At 41.2% G+C, this 14,903-nt stretch overlaps 1 protein-coding gene across 3 annotated transcripts in view; it reads left to right on the top strand.

Moving 5' to 3' along the window:
- ADAMTSL1 (ADAMTS like 1) overlaps positions 1-14,903 on the top strand; it is an 855,592-nt gene that overhangs the window by 810,076 nt on the left and 30,613 nt on the right. The window lies entirely within an intron of this gene.

Consider the following 14,903-nt stretch of genomic DNA (forward strand, 5'->3'; position numbering starts at 1 on the left):
TGGTGTAGTTGCAGAGAGAAAAAATATCATAAAAAGTTAAATTGGAGGTCAAATAAAGTAAAATAAAACTTTCATTAAGCACTCTTTACAGAGCTTTCAATATAGGCTTTTTTATATTTACTAAACTAAAAAACACATCCTGTTCCATGACTTTTGAAGGTTTTCCCTCCTTCCTCCACCCAGTCTCTCCTCTGAAAATATGTCTTCTCTATCCATTAAATACTACAGACAACTCAAAGTCTGTAACATAGTGACTTTGCTTTACTCGAATGCTGGTGATTTCTTCTCAAATCTTTAAAAATACTTAAAATCTGATTAAACAGATGTGAAATAAAACTCTAACAACCCCATTTTCTGAGCCAGTAACGATTTTGCTGTTTGGATGCTCATGTTTATCAGTTCTCCAAATCCTGAGGACTTGGCAGATAGAGCAGGTTTTTCTCTGTCCTTTCACGTTTTATTTCTCGATTTCGTATAAGAATTTCTTTTTACATTACCATACTTTAATTTTGAAATAATCTCAATTTTGCAAAAAGTTGGAAGTATAATACAAAGAACTTTTTCTGTTCCTTCCATCTGAGAGTGTGTTGAGACATGATACCCCATCACCCAGTGTATTTTTCTTTCAAGTCTTGCTGGTTGTCCCAATAATGTCCTTAATAGCAAAAGAATCAGTCCTGAATCACACATGGCATTTCATTGTCTTGTCTCTTAAGTCTTCTTCAATCAGGAGCAGTTCCTCAGGCTTCCCCTGACTTTCATGACCTTACCAATTTTGAAGATTATGGGCCTGTTGTATTTAAATGTGTCCCTCAGTTTGGATTTGTCTGATGTTTCCTCGTGAATAGATTCAGGTGGTAGATCTTTGGCAGGAACATCAAAGAAGTGATTCTGGGCTCTTCTCTTTGCACCCGGTCACATGATCATGATTTTCATCTTACCATTACAGTTGATGTTAATTCCTATCATTTGCTCAAGGTGGTATCTGCCAGGCTTTTCCACTGTAAAGGTATTCTTTTTCCCTCGTAATATGTATTTTGTGAAGAGCTGCTTTGAGACCATGGTAAATACCCGTTCCTCTCTGAACTTACAGTTTGTTCATTTGTTTATATCTGCATGGACTTCTGGATTCCTGTCTTATCCAATGGGCTATAATCTGTTGCTATCCTTCTTTATTTTGATGTAAAAAAGCTTCCCAGATTCAGCCAATGGGAGCCCCATTAAGATGAATCCTCTACCCTTTGACATGTCCATATCATTCTTTAAGAACTTCGTTATTTTCTGGCATAACAAGATATTCCAGGCTCGTCCTGAACTTTCCCTGCTCCAGTCTTGGAGAGAAGTGTTTAGAAACCAAGATCTCAGTGTCGTCTGGTCATTGCTGTTGGAGTGTCACTACTCTCAGGCTCTCTCAGTGCACAGAGGTAAAGAATATCTGTATATATGTATGTGTATGCATACACAAACACACAAATACTTGCTATACTTCTATATTTATTTATACGTTGGGGCCCATGAATCCTCCTTTGTAGCTCTAATTCTTATCCAACACCACAGGATTTATTCTATTTTTTGCCTTTTCGATGTTTGTAATTCTCTGGCTCCCACTATCCCTAATATACCTACTTGTTTAATAAAGCCCTCTCTATATAACCAATTTCCTATCACTGCTGCCTCTACCCCTACACGGATGCAGTCCTCACCCACTCGGATTCTGACACCCCGCAAGAAGCCGTCACTACGACCCTCAGTTGTACACCCTCTTCACCCTGCTCAGGCTCGATGCCCCCCACTCTGGTCTACCATGACTACCCCCTGCTCCCTATGAACACTGCCTTCTTTGACCTCACCTGATGGCTTTTGGGCTGAATGTTTAAGAAAGGAAGGGAAAAGCGAGTGGAATTGCTGGTGTGAGAATGTCTAAACAGAAACCAAATTGCTTCCAAGCTTAGAAGCTAAAGGGTGAAAGAGGAAGAGAAGAAGAAGAGTAGGCGCTGGGGGTGCCCAGCCTTGTACTCTGTGTTGCAGGAAGGATCAGCTTGGCCAGATCCGTGATTACTGCCCTCTAGACCAGGCACTTTTTACAACACCTAATCTCAGGTGGCCGGGCGGTGCTATCAGGTTTTATGTTTCTGACTTGGAATAAGAGAATGCTATCACTGGTACCCTTTCCACTCTGCTGTCTAGCTCAGGAGTCTTAACCTGGGGTCCATGAGCTTTGGGAACTCTGCAAGCCCCTAGAATATGTGCCAGTGTGCTTTTCTCTGGTGAAAGAAGCCACAACTTTCTTCAGATTCTCAAAGAGATCTATGACCCAGCAACATTAACTACTTGCTATATATCAAAGGTTAAAAACAGATTTAATCTTACTAGTAATCAAAGAAAAGCAAATAAAAATGTGATAATATTTGTGATACATGAGATTAGTAAAGACGAAGAATATTTATGATATCTTTATTAATTTCCTATTGCTGCTGTTAAAAATTACCACAAATTTAGTAGCTTAAAACAACACAGATGTATCCTCTTACAGTCGTGGAGTCTTACTGGGCTAAAGTGAAGGTCGACCACGCTGTGTTCCTTCTGGAATCTCTCAGGGGAGATCCATTTCCTTGCCTTTTCCAGAATCTAGAAGCCACTGAACATTCTTTGGCCCCTCTTCCACCTTCAAGGCCAATAGCTAGCATCTTCTTCACATCTCTCTCTGACTCAGACCTTTCGTCTTCCCTATTAGAAGGACCTTTGTGATTACATGGGGCCTACCTGGATAATCCAGGATAATCTCCCACCTCAAGATCCTTTCTTAATCACATCTGCAAAGTTTCTTTTGTCATGTAAGGTAACATATTTGTAGGTTTTAGGGATTAGGATGTGGATATCTTTGGGGGGTCATTATCCTGCCTACCAACCACAATATCCAAGAATTGGTTAACATGTGCTATCATGTATTGTTGCCCAAAACATAAATTAGTATAACATTTCTGGAGGGCAATTTAGCAATGTGTACCAATATTTTTAAAGGATACATATTGACCTGGCAATGCCAGGTCAGTGATGAAACCTAAGGAGATATTTGGATACAGAGATGTATGAACTAAGAAAAGTCACCATACCATAGTTTATATAAGTGAAAAATTGGAAACAGTGTAATTAATTATCTATAGAGAATTGGTTAAACAAAAGTTCTGACACATTCTTATACAAAATCTTAAGCAGCAATTTAAAAGGATGATGGAGATCTATATTTATTGACAAGGAGACTATCCAAGATTTATCAACCTATCCAATGATATATGTGCATATGTGTGATTGGAAAAAACATTCATAATGGTAACGATTGTTTTATTTTTATATCTTTCTGAACTTGTAATTTGTAATGAACATGCATTGGTATTTTTTAAAACAAGTTGAGCCTGTTCTTTAGCAAAGAAGGTATTGAATTCATCTTCCTTCTCTTGTGAAAATGACAGTTGTCTTTGGAGGTAAAAACAAATTCGCAGAGGCGTTTAGTGGCTTTACTACACTGGGTGTTCTCAGTGTACAGAAACTCTAATGATCTCATACCCTAGACCAGGAGTTGGCCCTTGGGCTAAGTCCAGACTACCACTTATTTGTAAATAAGGTTTAACTTGGGCACAGCCACACCCGTTTCATTTACATGTTGTCTATGGCTGTTTTCAAGTCACAATGGAAGAGTTGAGTAGTTGTGACAGAGACCATATGGCCCACAAAGTTTACAATATTTACTATGTGGCCTTTTACAAAAAAAATTTCACCAACTCCTGCTCTAGACTTTCTCACCAACCACAGTGACAAAAATCTGCTGCTTAGTTTTGAAGAAATTATTTTGACGAAGTCAGATAGCAGTATGTGAGCACGTTATTATAAATACTTTTCTTTCATGCCACCCCTCCAAAATCATAATCCAAAAATGCATTTGAGGGGAAAAAAATCTCATTACTTTGGGAAAAAGTTGTCTTTCCTTCTCTATTTTCTGGAAATTGCCAGCTGTAGTCTTTAGAAGGCTCTAGGAGCAAAACTCTAGTGGAATGCTAATTGCACATTTTAATGTGAATCTAGGTGCCCAATGAGGTTACTGAGTAACAGGCATAACCTCTCCCCAACACTGCGTGTCCTTGCTCTGCCCAAGCAGTGACCTTTAGGCTTTTGTCTCTCTGCTGACCTTGGAAAGCCTTTGAGAAACTCACTGGGAACATTAGTTCTCCTTCCACCTGCTGCACAGAGATTAGGTCAATGTCCTTGTGTCAAAATGCTTTTCCATTCTAGACCCTCTACCTTCACCTGATGTGAGTGCTTGGAGGAAGGGAAAACCCAAAAAGAATGAATTCAATCAAGAAGTTATCTGTTCCCAGCATAACACCATTGACTCTCCCTCATCTAGGGCTACATCGCCCGATTCCCAGGTGTCCTAAAGAGACTGCATTGGTTTTAGGGCCTCTAAGTCCAGGTGAATCTTTCAAAGGTCAGAATTGGCCCAGGGGATCTGAACCTACTGCCTCTCCCTTAAGCCTTCAGGGAGCCCACTAAATGCTCCAAGGGGGTCTCTGGAATGTATAAGAGTGAGGCAGATCTGGGAACCAAATGCAAAGAGGGTTAGGATGCAAAACAAATCAATACTAGAAATGTATATTGCAAGACAAGGAGTAGGCGTTTGGACAGCTACTCTCTGCTCTTTGGATGCATGTCACGTCGCTGCAGTGGCCTTTCAGGGCAGGTTGTAGGTTTCTGACCTCCTCTCCGTACAACATCTCTCTTTATGGGCCCTTCACAAACCACACACTCTTCAGGCATGGCTGCGAAAGGCCAAATATCACCTGCCAGAGCAGATTATTTCCCCCGCGGAAGTTAGCCAGCAGCATCCTTACAAACACTCACCACCGACCACCTCTCCTCGCTCTTCATTCTCCCTCTATGTGGTTCGCCTCCCTACTTCAGCTCTCCGGCTTTAACTCTCCCCCTTATTCACTTCACTCGCGTTGTTTATTATTTTCTTTACTTTGTCGAGTTTCTGGAGCCTTGAGACCCAGGGGACTTATATGGGAATAATAAATTCAGGGAAGGTCTTCATGCCCCCGGGCAGCTCCACCCCTACGGCTCGCTCTGGAATCCCTCGTCAGCAGCTGTTCTTCCTGTGACTCGCCGCTGAACTCTGCGGCGTGCCCCAGTGAGGCCTCTCAGGATACCTGCTATGAATGTTAGCCATTCTTCATATCCACTGCTGTTCTGTGGCTTTGGTTCAGCAGAAGAGAACTGAAATGGGGTGTGTACAGGGCTGTGAGTGCAGGCTGTTTTTTTGCGTGTGTGGGTTTTTAATTCTTTTGCAAAGGCTCTGGCCCATAAACAGAGCCAAACCTAGGCTGAGTTCATGAAGGCGTGTTGGCTCTGAGCTGCTGCTGGCTTTTGTTTTTTTGCCCCAGCCTAATCTGGATATTTTCTAGCTTGCCTTTCCATTGGATGGAGTGAGGGAGTGAGGACGGCTCTAATACTCAAGGGAAGAGAATATTCGTAGGGTCCACGATTTTACTCTGAAGTTGTCGTTCCCTTCTCACAGTGGTAGCACCTTGATTATTACAGAGTACTTCTTGAAAGTCCTGAAATATTGTCCCATTTCAGACCAAATGTGAAACATTGGTGTCATCCCTTACAGAACCTAGACTCGATGGGTGTAACCGATAAGCATACACAGAGAGGGGCGTTCTGACTTGGGACCCTCCTCAGAAGTGTGGTACAGCCCGAGTATGATCCACATTCTGGGGTTCATGAAAAGGCCATCTCATCAGTGGATTGAAACTCCTTCCTCAGCTCCAGGCAGCCTGCAGCCAGGCCTCCACTGGGGTCATCCCAGTCTTCCCTCCTGCCGGCCAGGTAGCACCTGCCAGCAGCCTGAGGGTAGAGTCAACCAGGGACTTATAAACCCAGAAATCTGAAACTTAAAAAAAATGCTGATGTGTTTTTAAAGGTGTCTTTTATGCCAAGAGCCTGCTGGCAGAGAAGGATGCATGGGAACTCTGTATTATCCACTTGAGATAGCTTCAATCCCAGTCAACACTACTGTGAATTTAAAGCAATTGGACCAATTTCCTAGACTCCCCCATTCCCCCGAGGTGACCCAGTCAACCCTGGATAAGCGTGTTGTTCAGACTGCCAAACTCTAACTTCGACAATGCTATCGTATTTTCATAGCCAAGACTGTATATGCGTGGCCATTATAAGTGGCATCTCACCTTCCTTACCTGTAAGAGAATAACCAGGTCCTGAGGTTATGGATGAAGGCAGGAACCAAGCAATAACCAAATCATTTTGGAGAAGGCAAAGCCTTAATCAAGTCATAAATCTGGATGGAGCTACTTTTCGTGCTGAGAAATATATCAAGTTCTTCCACCAGATGCCCAGGAGCATGGAGACATTAGCATTCCCCCGGCCAGTGGAAACCCACAGCTTGCCCTAGGGGTAAAAACACATTTGGGGAATGGAAAATGGGCTCATCTAGTTCCTTTTTTCCAGGAATGTTTTAAAGTTAGTTTTCTTTGGGCAAACGTACATGGGAATAGTCTTGGTCTGGTTATTTGACCAGCTTATTGGGAGGTCCCAGAAATCGCCGTGAAAATTAAAGTTGCGTGTCTTCTCCCACAGCCTTCTGGGGTCCAGTTGACAAACGGGCAGTAAGGAACTGAGTTTTTTCCAATATGAATTAATCATGTCTCTCAGCCTGCTGCCTCGTGCCAGTTCCCACTCATTCTATGAGTGCTTTAGAGACCATCTCTGTCACCCAAGGGGACACCAAACTTGAAAGGAGGGGGAGTCAGAAAATGCAGCGAGGCAGCCTCCCTGCTTCCATCCAGTCGCCCCCGGGCCTTAGAGTGAGGCCGGTATACACCACATGCCACGCGCGGAATGGAGATCCCTCTATAAATTTTAAATGGCTGAGTGTGTGTTTTCCAGTTTTGTAAAATTAAATTAAGGAAAGGACTCCCAGCCTGACTATACCAAGTGCCAAGTTTCATCCCAGCACACATCATTTTTATAGTAAGTTTTAACTCCGTGAAAAATACAGGATTATAATGGAAATGCTGACAGGCCTGGAGCCAGCTCATGAAGTAATAATGCCACGTCTTTAATATTTTTGCACAACATGTCCTAATCTGCCACAGCTTTCTTTTCCTTGAGATAGCAGTTGAAGTGAAAACCCCCAGAGCGCTCCTTTTCTCTCCTCCTCTTTTAGATGGTATATCCCCATTCACACCATTCTTCCTTGTGAAGCTCTTTCAGTCCGTTTTCATTGCTTGCTCTGTACAATTGGTTTATCAAGCTCAGCTGCCTTTTCCTGAGCTATTTGGCTGGAGAGGGAAGAGAGGAGGGAGAATATGCACTCTGAACTCATGCCTTCTGCTCGTTAAGGCTAAGAACTCATGAAAATGAATTCTGGATGTGTGGCCCATTCAGGTGGTGGGCAGCTAAGGAATGCCAGAGTTGGCTTGATCTGTCCGACAAAGCTCACAAATCAAGCTGCTTGCCTATCTGTTAGCAGACCAGAAATCCTGCTGATTTTCAGCCCTTCGATTCAACAAAAATATCCATGAGTAATGGCCATCATGAGTTCAGAGCCTCTTTCTAGACAGGTGCCTGAAAGGCAGCCGTATCCCACCATCTCAAAGGTGAGTCAGCAACTTCCAGAGGGTGCACAGAAGTGGAAGCCAAGGCCACCAGGCCCACCCAGCCCTCCCCCCATGTTTCCCTCATCTGTTGAATCAGGCTGTTTCCCTGGGTGAGGCTATTTTAGTTATAGAAACCAATGTGCAATAGGAGACAAAGGTGAAGAAAGTCAGTGAGGTCAATTTGACTTAATCAGAGATGTCAACTAGTGGCAGGTTACAGTTAAATTGACTCCCAGAGGAAGCAATTTCATATATAATTTGATTTTCTTATTGTGCACATCTCCCCTATTCAGCCTTTTATCACTTTCCAGTTAATGTGTTAAAAAAAAAAAAAAAGAAAGTAGATGAAACTAGGAAGAAAAACTCTCCCACATATGTGAATCACACCTGGCTTTGGCTCAATTTAGAGCCACAGTGGACTTAGAAATGGAGGCCTGAAGGCAATATTTTCTTTCACTGGTTAAGAAGGGTTGATAGAGAGAGGCTTTCTGCTGCCAAAACCCTCATTAGCTAGGCAGCCTTCCCAAGCACTGCTTCCTCCTCAGACACCTAACTAACTCAAGACCTGTAATAACTGAGGTCTGAGCAGAGAGAGCGCTGTCATTCCCTGCTGATTGACCGTTTCCTGGGTAGGCGTTGAGGTTGGAAGGATGGAGATGGTCAACATTCATGTAGCTGGGAGGGAAACAGAAAAAGAGATGCTAGCCCCGGCGTGAAGCACTGTTAGCCTCCTCGTTGAAGCACTGGGGGCCGGGGAGTGGTTCGTTATTTCGCCCCTCTAGAAGTGTGGAACACGTTAGCACACGGTTTGGGTGTCCTTGTAAATGGCACACAGAGAGATTGCTCAGCTTCAGAAAATGATTGATGCTTCTTTTACTTGAACAAATGAGAAATGTCCGTGACAGAAATAAACCCCTGTTACAAGCCAGGTTTTCTCATTAGCGGTGACACATGGATAATTATTCACTGGGAACATGCGCAATGGGAATTCATGTTAGATTCCTTGTTTTGACTCTTGCTGCAGGCAAACCTCAGAGACCACTGTGTACACATAGAGACATGCACATAAATACGTACATAAAAGCACAGGGGCCTGCGCTAAATGTGTGCTGAGGAGGATACCAACTCTGAGTACAAAGTAACTTTTTAAGGAGAATAAGCCATGATTCAGTTAAAAGCATTGAAAGTCAGATTAGTAATGAAAGTCAGATTAGTAATGGAAAAGGCAGATGACTGGCGATTTTGATCATTTACTTTAGTTATAATTAGTTTATTTTGGTCTTTACTTTCCTTTTACTGTTGAAAGTAGACTTTCCTAAGAGCATTTTCAATCCAAGATGAGTAGTCACACTTATTAGAAGTCCGTTCTCTATGGTCACTGTCCAGGTGTGAAGGAAAATACAATAACCTATATAGCATAGAAAATACAATAACCTATATAGCAATAACCTTTCCTCGCTGAGGACATTGCCTCAGCAAGGAAAGAATATTTAGGGTTGTCGTAGTTAGAAAATACATTCAGCGGTCTACAACAAAGACCCAAAATAACAGTCAACAAGGCAGGAGTATTTTCCTGTCTCACATGGCAGTCCAGAGGAACACATTCCAGTCATGGTCTGGCAACCTACCACATCATCTAGGGACCCAGGCAAAATTTTTTTAAACTCCTGTTGCTCTGACGTCCTGGAGTATTGCCCTTATCCACCTAGGCCAGGATGGTTTCCTCCACATACGCATTCTCATTAGCAGGATGGAAGAAGGGGGAAGAACAGCAAGTTCTTTTCTTTTAAAGACATGTCCCAGGAGGTGTACACATCATTTTCCCCCTCATTTCACTGAACATAATGACATGGTCCACATCTTATTGCAAGGAAGGATGGGAAACATCTCTATTTCCAGGCAGCTATGTTCTGAACTAAAATTCAGGGGTTCCTTTACTCTGGGAAGGAGAGGATGGCTATGAGGGGGTAACTAGCAGTTTCTGCCATACAGAACAACCAAACTAAAGTTGTTGGAATCAAGGGTGACAGAAGTATAAATGAAAGTGATCTCTGACTTCAACAGAGCTGGATGAATGAAGATGCACCTGCCAGGAGGAATTTGTAAACTGGGAAGATTATAAAATATTTGAAGAAACATCTTCAAATAGCAAGCCGGAACAGCAATTTTTTTTCACTTGTTAGAACCTAATAGACAAAGCATGAAGCCGAATAAACAGAATACGTGAAAAACAACTCTTTGGACACTGAGTCATTCCTGACAATCAATGATTTAGACAATACAAACATGTTTTGTCCTTTTTATTCTTGGATAATCTCACATATATGCAAAGTAAATAGGACAACATAATGAACCCTCCTGCACTTATCACCCAGCTTCAATGAACAACATTCTGCCATTCCTATTTCTTTTGTACTTCAACCTGTTCCCTGCTAGCTCCCTAATCAATTATTCTTTTAGGTAAAATTTACATACATTAAAATGCACAAACCTTAACCAGACATTTTTTGACAGATACACCTATGTCACTATATCCTTGTCTAACATATGTTTGACCACTCGATATTTTTTTTTCAGTTTTTTTTCCTCTCTTTGCTTCACTCTGGCTAATTTCTATTACTACACCTTCAATTTCACAAATCTTTTTTCTTAGTATTTAATCTTCTACAAATCCTATCTAGTAAATTTTTCATTTCATAAAATATATGTTTCATTTCTAAAAGTTCATTTGATTCCTTTTATATCTTCCATTTTATTCCTATGTGCATGTTTTCCTTTAAATACTTAACATATTTTTAATATCCTATTTTAATATCCTTGTCTACCAATTCCATCATCACAGTAATTTCTAGATGTTTCCATTGACTGATTTTTGTCTTGGTTATGGATCACATTTTCCTGCTTCTTGACTTATCAAGTAATATTTGTTTGAATGCTGGACAGCGTAAATTTTGTAATGTTAAGTATCTGGATTTTGTTGTCTTTTTCTAGAGATTGTTGGATTTTCTTCTGTGAAGCAGTTAAGTTATTCAAAGTTTAATTTGATCTTTTTGGGGCTTGTTTTTAAGCTTGATTAGGGTAGCTCTAGAGTAGCCTTTACTTAGAGCCCTTCTGGAGTCTCCACTGAATGCCCTAGGTAATCAATAAGGATGTTCCACTCAGGCTGGTCAGAACTTGAAGGTTCTCCAGGTTTATTTGAGCTTTGGGAAATATTAAGCCACAGCTCCCTGGTTGGTCTTTGCTCAGTCTTGTAGAGTTTCACCCTATGCATCACATCTTCAGTTGAGCAAAGACTCAAGATGAATTTATGCAGATTTCTGGAGCTCTTTTTCTATGTAGCACTCTTATCTCCAAAATTCTCCCCAACAACTTCCAGCTGCCTCAGCCTCTTTAAACTCTTTTCTCTCTCTCATCAGTTCATCCAGACTGCTGTGCTCTGCTGGGACTAGTCCTCTGTTACTGGTTGAATTGTGTCCCCCCAAAACAGATTGAAATTCCTTACCCTTAGTACCTGTGAATGTGACCTTATATGGAAATAGGGTCTTTGCAGATGATCAAGTTAAGAGGAGGTCATTAGGGTGGGCCCTAATCTAATATGCCTGGTATCCTTATAAAAAGGGGAAATTTGAACACAGAGACACTCACTCAAGGGAGAACTCCACGTGAACATGAAAGCAGAGAAAGCATCTACAAGCCAAGGAACACCAAAGATTGCCAGGAAACCACTACAAGCAAGGAAAGAGGAATGGAACAGATTATCCCTCATAGCCCTCAGAAGGAACTAACACGGCCAACGCTTTGATCTTGGACTTCTAGCCCCTAGAACTGTGAGACAATAAATTTCTGTTTGTTAGGTCACCCAGTATGTGATAACTTTGTTATGGCAACTCTGGAAAACTAATATACCCTCCATGCTCTGCAATTCAGAATGTCCTCCAGGCAGGAAGCCAGGGAATTCATAGGGCTCACTTAATGTGTTTCCCTTCTTTGAGGGATCACAGTCCTCTACTGTCTGTTGTCTAATTTCTGAAAATAGTCATTTCATACATTTTTGTCCTGTTTTCTAGTTATTTATGGCAAAAGAGTAAAGCCAGTTCTTGTTACTCCATCATGGCTTTCCAGATTTTTCTTTATCTGCTAATTTCAACAGTTTTACTGTGATGTGCCTCGACAGTTTGTTAACCTTCTTGGAACTTTATGATTTTCCCAAAATTTGGGAGGTTTGGGGGTTTTATTTTTTCCAATATTTTTTGTGTCTCATTTTTTTCTGTTCTTCTGGGGCTCCAATTACACATATATTAGACCTTTTAAAATTTTTCCATGGGTCCATGAGGCTCTGTTTATATTCCTTCAATCTTTTTTCTCTCTGTTCTTCACATTGGATAACTTCTGTGAACTATCTTCAAGTTTACTGACTCTTTCTCCTGCCATCTCCAGCGATGTTTTTATTTCATTTTTTGTAGTTTTCAGCTCTAGAATTTGTCTTTATAGTTTCTACTTCTCTACTGAGATACTCTATTTATTATGAGTATGTTTTCCTTTAAGTTCTTTAATATATTTATAATAGTTACTTTAAAATCAATGTCCACTCATTGAAACATTTGCATCTTAGGATTACATCAATCCTGAGAGAAACTGCTGTTTCTGTTGAGTATAGGTCACATTTCTTCTTTGACTGTGTGTTAAGTATTATAGATGATATATTGTAGAGACTGTGGATTCTGTTGTGTTCCTCTGAAGAGTGTTTATTCTTGTTCTAACAGGCAGTTAACTTGACAGGACTCAAATTCCAACTTCTGTCTTCCCTGCAATGGGCACCAAGTGAACTCTCCACTCTGTTCTTTCAGCTTCTAGCTGCTGCTCTTTTGCTGGGTCGCCTGGGGTTTGCCTACTAAGAATTTCAACAGGACTTATACACGTTTTGAGGTTTATGTCACCTCTATGACTCTTACAGGATTTTCCTCCCTTAACTTTCCAGCTATTCTCATAGCCCCCAGACTTTGTCCTCTGACATCTCAAGCCAATAAATCTATAAGTTTTACAGCTCCCTGAGCCGCATGGGCATTGATGGATTTCCTCCAGCAGAAAGCTACAAGCTGGTGAATCACACCTGTTGCAGTTCCTGAGTTTCTAGGATAGATTTCTATTTCTGCCACTGCTTTTGGTCACTCAGTGCTTTCAATGAGTTTTTGTTTCATGGTTTTTGGTTTGGGTTTGTTTTTTTTTTTAATTTAGATTTTATAATTGTTATCTGCAGGCAGCTTAGTCCAACCAAGTTATTCACCATTACTGGAAGCTGGAATCCCCATTCAAGTTGTTTTAAGAGTTTTCTGGCCAGAATCTACTCTGTTCCTGTCTTGCAACATTTGAAACATTCCCATTCACCTTGTTTTTTTTTTTTTTTTTTTTTTGGTAAGGAAGATTAGCCCTGAGCTAACATCCATTGCCAATCCTCCTCTTTTTGCTAAGGAAGATTGGCCCTGGGCTAACATCCATGCCTGTGTTCCTCTGCTTTATATGGGACACTGCCACAACATGGCTTGACAAGCGGTGCATTGGTCCACTCCTTGGATCTGAACCCGCAAACTTCGGGCTGCCAAAACAGAGCATGCAAACTTAACCACTACGATATCGGGCCAGCCCCCCATTCACCTTCTTCTTTAATTCTTTATCTTCGTAATAACCCAGTTGTTTGTCCACTTCTAAAGATTCAAGACCCAGAGGAAATTTTCTCTTAAATTAGATAAAGTAATGGGTATACTTAGCATTGAATGGGATGTTTCGATCATAGACACTTTTGTTTCCAATTCTATTAACTTGGAATTCTTGATCATTCAAACATGAGTTAGAATGAAGTTTACCTGAGCAGGAGATGGGGGGATTGTGGAGAAAATATGTTTGGTCAGTTATTTTCATAAACAAATAAAACCATTCATTCATTCCACAAATTCTTACTGATCACTTATTTGCTAACAACTTATTTCTTTAATCTTTCTTTTCTGGATGTTCATGAGGTCACATGGTATAAATTTTCCTCCTATCTCTCGGACCATTTCTTCTCAGACTCCTTTAAATACCTCCTCTTCCTTCTTCAAATGGAATACTAGAATTCTCCCACTGTTTTGTTCTGAGGCCTGATCTCTTTTTATTGAATACTCCTTCCACACACATCTATGAGACTGGTTCCCAAAATCTATGTCTCCATTTCTTATCTCTTACTTAACTTCTATTTTTATCTTTATCATCTTGATGGGTTTTTCTATCCTGTGGTTCCATCACAACCTTTAAAATTAATATGCTTAAAACTAAACTTATCCATCTCCAGGGGTGGGGATAAGAAATAACTTCTCTTTCTGATTTACCTCTTTCTGTTACTAGTCCTACTAGTGTTCCAATCTCTTTAGCTTCTCCTCTTTGCCTCCATCCCTCTCCTTTGCAAATATGTCTCACTTCTTGCCACATCTGAACTGATATCCTAGATCTCCTTTCCCCCAACCAGTGCGTCTTGCTAAGAATCACCTTAATGATCCTTCTAAAGCCGACCTAGAGCATATCACTCACTCTCTTCAGAAACCTGCAAGCTTTAGGGCTCCCAAAAGACTAGATTCTGGCGATCAAAACCCTCTCCACTGCAACTCCCACCCACCATGCCAGCCTCATCTATGTTCTCTGTGTTCCAGTCAAATCAACTAGTCTTTTCTCTCAGCCACACCACCAGTTTTCTCATCTTCGCACCTTTGCTCACACTCCTTCTTCTAGACTGCCCTCCCCTTCCTACTCTTTATCCCTTGTCTCTGCTTATCTTAATCCTAAATAACCTCCATATATAACATCTCTTCCATGAGCTCTTCATTAGCATGGTTCAATTTCACTACACATTGATCTAAGCATACTGATTGAATAGGTCTATTTTTGCCCTTGGCATTTAGCTATCTGGGGGAGGGAAGAAGAGGGGTGAGGATGATGAGTTTGAGATGATGTTGAGAAATCTTGGAACCTAAAAGCACCTTAAAGATCATCTAATTTAGTAATTACCAATGGCGGAATCTTCTTATACAGAAGCCCAATATATATCTCTGCTATGAGTGAAATGGGGATGGAGGCCCTAAGCCCCACCTCTGCAGATTCTCTCTCAAGGCCCCTTCCCCCAGTACCCCTGCACACCCCTAGGACCCCAGGGAACATCAATTTAATAGCCATTGACTAAGTCAAAAGCTCTCATTTACA

Source organism: Diceros bicornis, chromosome 22, assembly GCF_020826845.1.
Source record: "Diceros bicornis minor isolate mBicDic1 chromosome 22, mDicBic1.mat.cur, whole genome shotgun sequence".
NCBI classification, from domain to species: Eukaryota; Metazoa; Chordata; class Mammalia; order Perissodactyla; family Rhinocerotidae; genus Diceros; species Diceros bicornis.